The following is a 5782-nucleotide window of genomic DNA, read 5'->3' as shown; positions in this document are numbered from 1 at the left end:
AAAAAAATAAAAATGGGCCTCTAAGATGAATACACACTTCCAGATGAAGAAATGCCAATGCCAAATAAATATGTGAAAAAATGTTCAATACTATTGGTCATTTGAGAAATGCAAATTAAAATGACACTGAGCTTCCATCTCACCCCAGAAAGAATGGCTATCATCAAAAAATCAACCAGTGGGGGGTGGCTGGGTAGAGGATTGGAAAAAAAAAAAAAAAAAAGGCAACCAGTAACAGAGGCTGGTAGGGCTGTGGGGAAAAGAGGACTCTTCTCCACTGTTGGTGGGGGTGTGGCCTGGTACAACTACTATGGAAATCAGTGTGGAGAGTCCTCAGAAAACTAAGATTTAGAGGTTCCATTCAATCCAGCTATTCCCCTTCTGGGTATCTTCCCAGAAGAGTTAAAAACATTGTACCATGATGACATGTGCGCGCCCATGTTTAAAGCAGCACAGTTTGTCAGAGCTAAATCTTGGAAACAACCCAAATGCCCATCAACTGAGGAATGGATAAAAAGATGTGGTATTTTTATACAATAGAGTATTAAAAAGGATAAGCTTGAGGTTCTTAGAAGAAAATGGATGCAACTAGAAACTCTCATAAGTGAAACAAATCAGACTCACATGTCTGATTTGTCATATCAAACATCATATTGTCTCCCTAGTGTAAGAAATTGAAAGAGTAAATAAAATCCAAAAGGTAAAATAGATATTGTGAAAAGAAAAGAAAAGAAAAGAAAAGAAACTGCTTCAAAAGAAAATAATGCCCCATTAGATTGACATGGCCACCTCCCACTTACCCTCAAGCACACTGACACTAAAGCAGAATGATTTTGAAAGCAATCCAACAAGTTCCAAATGCGTCTGACTACAAGTACCTGAAGAATAGGGCAAGGGAAGAATTCAAGTACCTGAAGAATAGGGCAAGAAACAGAAGTGTCACAGGACAGCACACAATCCAGATACCTGCATTAGCAAGATCTTAACTCTAGCGTTTTTCTGAAGATTTTCCAGATACTCATGTCTTGCTGAGTTTAGGCTTAATAACTTAAACCCAAGTCAAACTGTTGGTGTGTACAGCACTCAAGCACTACTTTGGAAGGTGGAGCATAGCATGTCAGAGATAGGAAAGACAAGCACCATGAAACAATTGCTCTAGAATTGAGAAATATATGTGAGCTCTGAAAATGTTTCTGGAATGTTTCTGAAAATGGGTCAGCAGTTTTCATAAGAAGCGAAGACTAATAACAAATGGCCAGTTGCACATGACAAAATGCTTAACATAAATCATCAGAAAAATGCATATCAAAACCATAATGGGGGGGCTGGTGAGATGGCTCAGTGGTCTAAAGCACCTACCTAGAACAAGCTCAGCAAAGCACAGGGACCGTGGTTCAATCCCCCAGCACCACATGCCAGCCAGCCCTGCCCCCTGGTGGGCTGAGCTGGCCACACACACACACACACACACACATAAATAAAATTAAAAAAAAAAAAAACATAATGGGAGCTGGATGTGGTGGTGCACACTCGTAATCCCAGCACTTGGGAGGCTGGGGTAGGAACATTGCTACATGTCTGAGGCAAGCCTGAGCTACAAAGTGAGCTCAAGGCAAGCCTGCACTGCCTAGTGAGACCTTGCCTCAAATACACAAAAATGTCAGGCATGACTGTGCATGCCCGTAATCCCAGCACTTAAGAGGTTGAGGCAGGAGAATCATTATGAGTTCAAAACCAGCCTGGGCTACAAAATGAGCTCAAAGCCAGCATGCGCTACACAGTGAGACCCTGTCTCAAAAAGACAACATCAACAACCCTCCCTCCAAAGCTCCCACAATGAGATAGCACTTCATTTTCACTACAATGGCTGTAATTTAAAAAAGGAAATAAATGTTGTTGAAGATGTGAAGACACTGCTCAGTAGCACATACTTGTAAACCCAGCTCCCTGGAACCTTTTTTTTTTTTTTTTCAGTACCAGGGATTGAACTCAAGACCTTGAGCTTGCCAGGAGAGCACTTATTCCACTGAGCTATCTCCCCAGCCCACCCTAGAACCTTCTTTAAAAAATCCTTCTACAGGGGGCCGGGAGATGGCTCAGTGGAATAAGTGCTTCCCTGGCAAGCGCAAAGGTCTGAGTTCAATCCCCGGTTCCGCCAAAAAGAAAAAATAATAAAAATCCTTCTGCATTAACCTTAAGGGCCACTGAAGTGTGTTGTTCAGCTGTTCCATGACTTGATAGCCAAAGGAGTCAAAAAGAAAAAAAAAAAAAAATCACTGGCAAATCTGGATCTTTTCTGGAAAAAAAAAAAAAAAAAAAAAGAGCTTAGTGAACACACTGGAATTGGGAAAACTTTAGGCAACTTCTGGGTAAAACTTCCATGATTACCTTAATTTTGATGTGAATAGAAGTATATCCTTCTTTCTTTTTTTTTTTTTTTTTTTTTTTGGGGAACCAGGGATTGAACTCAAGCCCTTGCACTTGCCAGGCAAGCGCTTATTCTACTGAGCCATCTCCCTGGCCTCTAGAAGTATATCCTAAAGGAACATCCTTGGTGTGCCAGGTTCTCCTCCAAGGACAGGAAAAGGAAGAAATTTTGAAGACTACATCAGAGACAAATACATCACGGCCAGAGTTGATGAAGGACATTTTTGAAAGCAATTACACTTACAACATGCAATTAATTGAATCAAAGATGTAGACATGAAAGCTTATGGAAGATGCTGGGGTTGTCAGTCCCAAAAACTTAAGTCCTGTTTGTCAAAGGAGCAGAGCTAGGAAGTTAATCCAAGAATCTGGCCAGATGTAGAATATGAGGCAATGGAGACAGAATTTTGCAGAATGAAACATAGTACCTAGTACCTGCACTGAAAGCCAGAGGAGCACCACCAATCAATGGTGTGGATGTTGAAGACCTAGACTGCCAGAACCTACTTCCTGTAGCTTCAGAATTCACAACATAAAATGCTTCTGAACGCCCTTCTGAGGGAGTAATCTACTAATGTAAAATGCTTGTAAGAGCCAGCTTTCAGATTCCTGAATAAGCATTGATATATTGTGAAACCATTTGACAAGAAAGAGAAGCATTTGTGAAGTTTCTCAATAAAAAATACTTTAGAAATAAAAAAAGGAAGTAGTAACAGGGATGGGGAAAGGAGAGAAAGAAAGGACTGCTAAGATAATTGTACTACTAATTTCTGTTCATTGAAAGGACCAGCTAGTATTTATACATGACGAATCTTACCTGCCTATATCTGGTAATCTCAGCAACTGCTCTGAAGATAACAATATGCAGCTGGAGAGATAGGTCAGTGGCGTAAGCACCTGGCAGGCAAGCACAAGGTTCTGAATTTGATTGCTGGTACAAAAAAACAAAAAGAAAACATAACAATATGCAATATGATTACCATTGTTAATTTCCTATCCTATTGTTTTAAAATGCTGTGTCTTTTTTTATTATTATTGTCTTTAAAATAAAAAGAAAACTTCCCCCAAGTAGCTCAGAAAAGTAAAGTCTCTGGTGGGTTGTCCCCCTCATGTCCACCTGGTGGTTTCCCATTGGATCAATCTTAACTAAGTGATGATAATCTTGTAGTTGATTATAAAAAAATTTCTTTAAAAAAAAAAAACATTTACTTGAGAGACAGTAAAGCAGTAATTGATAGGACATTAGAAGCAGTACGAAAAAAATTAAAATTAAAATTAAAAAAAAAAGAAGCAGTATGTGTTTAGAAGACCAGCATGACAGGCTTTCCAAGCATGGCCCTTGTATTTCTACCGATTATTTACACTGCTGAGTTAATGATGGCTTGGATTTGCCTCATTTTGTGATCTGTATAAAACTGGGAAATGTATGAAAACATAGTATTTTTTTCTTCTTTTTAGAGAGAAAATATGTAAAAACCATGTTTACATATTATGTATATTATTACAAAACTTGAATAAAGGCCACAGAGGTTTCCAGATGGATATATAGACTGAATTTATATCAAATACTGTATCAGTCAAATTTAAATGATAAATCATACACACAAGCTCATATATATTACATATATATAAATAAAATCGAAGAGACATAAATAATAAGGAGAACTTAATATTTTTTTCTCCAAAATATAATTTCCATTGTTTAAAAAATATTTCAGGGGCCAGGGAGATGGCTCAGTAGAATAAGCACTTCCCTGGCAAGTGCAAGGGCCTGAGTTCAATCCCTGGATCAGCCAAAAAAAAAAAAAAATTCAATATATATTCTAATGAGTTTCATTTATACTATTAGTTTATCTTAGTTCAATGGAAAGGAAGTTTTGTGTTAATATCTATTCTTTTTAGTAAGAATATTTTTGATTTAAGGCATGTACTTGGAATATTGTTTGAAATAACGATATACCATTTAATAAATGCTGTGTTTTTCTTAATGTAAAAAAATTATAAAATAAATAAATAAATAAATAAAATTATTAAAATATAAAAAATATATATATTGTTAGTTAACTATAGCTTTTTGTACCTTGGACTTGTCTCATCTTGTGGTTTTACTCTATAAAATTCCCTTGAAAAGTGGGGTCCTAGGTGATCCACTCAGGACCCCTTCTGTCTCTCTTAGAAGATTTGTTTCCCCAACAAAGGTAGCTTTCTTGGCCCTGTCCTCTCCCACTCTCTCTTTCTGGAAGCCAAGTGTGGAGATAGCCAGCAGAGGTGGCACCTCCCAAGGTGAAAGAAAAGAAGGAAGAGTAGGTCACCAGCCTGGGACCTCAGTGGGGGAAGGAATAATGTATTTCATGGCCATCACATCTTTGCATCCTTTGATGATACTCTTGTCCAGGTCACTGGCCTTGCTGGAAAGGAAGCCATCTGTCACGTGACTGCTGGGATGAACATGAAGGGTGATGGGATGAACCCTCCCTGTGTGCTGCCCTGTTGGCTGCCCAGAATGTGGTTCAGAGGTCCAAGGAGTTGGGCAATACCGCCCTGTGTATCAATTCTGACCCACAGGAGCAAACAGGACTGAAACCAACAGAGCTGGTGCATAGTCAGCTTTCACAGTGCTTGCTTAGGTGGGTATGAAGATTTGGAGGATTGAGGATGTCACTCCCATCCCCCCTAACTCCCACAACAGCACCTGCAGGAAGGGAGGTCACTGTAGAAGAACAAGGCTCAAGTTCTTTTCTGTTAATAAATTATGTCTGTGTGAGCTAAAAAAAAAAAAAAAAAAAGTTGCTTTCTTTCCCCAATAAATAGATTCTGCTCTTAGCCTCTATTGCTCCTAGAATTCATTGTTCAATTGTAGAGCATACAAACTTAAATACCAACTGGATATCTAGATAGAAATTTGGGGGCTTCTTTCCCCTATATCATTTGGAAATTTAATCAAGATAATTGGATTTTTTTTCATAATTTTATTGATAAACAAATAGCAATGAGACAGTCTCAAATCAAATCGCTAGGACAGTTTCAATAATTAACACACTGTATACATTCTTCTTAGTGGTTAATTGCTGTACAAGATGCAGACTTGATATCCTATTTACAAACACCTTTAGAACAAATCACTCTATGCATTAAGAGAATGTAACTATATATCTACCCTACTACTTTGAATATACAGATAACAAAATGGACATTCATCTGTATACCCTTTTCTTGTTAAGTTCCGTTATTTGAATATTTTTTTTCTTTTTTTTCAAAGTTTTATTGATAAACAGCAATGAGACAGTTTCAAATCAAATCGGAAGTACAGTTTCAACAAATAATACACTGCATATATTCTTCTTAGTGGTTAATT

General features: G+C 37.8%; 1 pseudogene; it reads left to right on the top strand.

The window, feature by feature from the left end:
* LOC111812866 overlaps nt 1-5782 on the top strand; it is a 70615-nt pseudogene that overhangs the window by 55142 nt on the left and 9691 nt on the right.

The sequence above is a fragment of the Octodon degus genome, unplaced genomic scaffold (genome assembly GCF_000260255.1).
Source record: "Octodon degus isolate 3935 unplaced genomic scaffold, OctDeg1.0 scaffold00147, whole genome shotgun sequence".
NCBI classification, from domain to species: domain Eukaryota; kingdom Metazoa; phylum Chordata; class Mammalia; order Rodentia; family Octodontidae; genus Octodon; species Octodon degus.
Note: the sequence above shows the minus strand (reverse complement) of the source record. Positions and strands in the feature narration are given on the sequence as shown.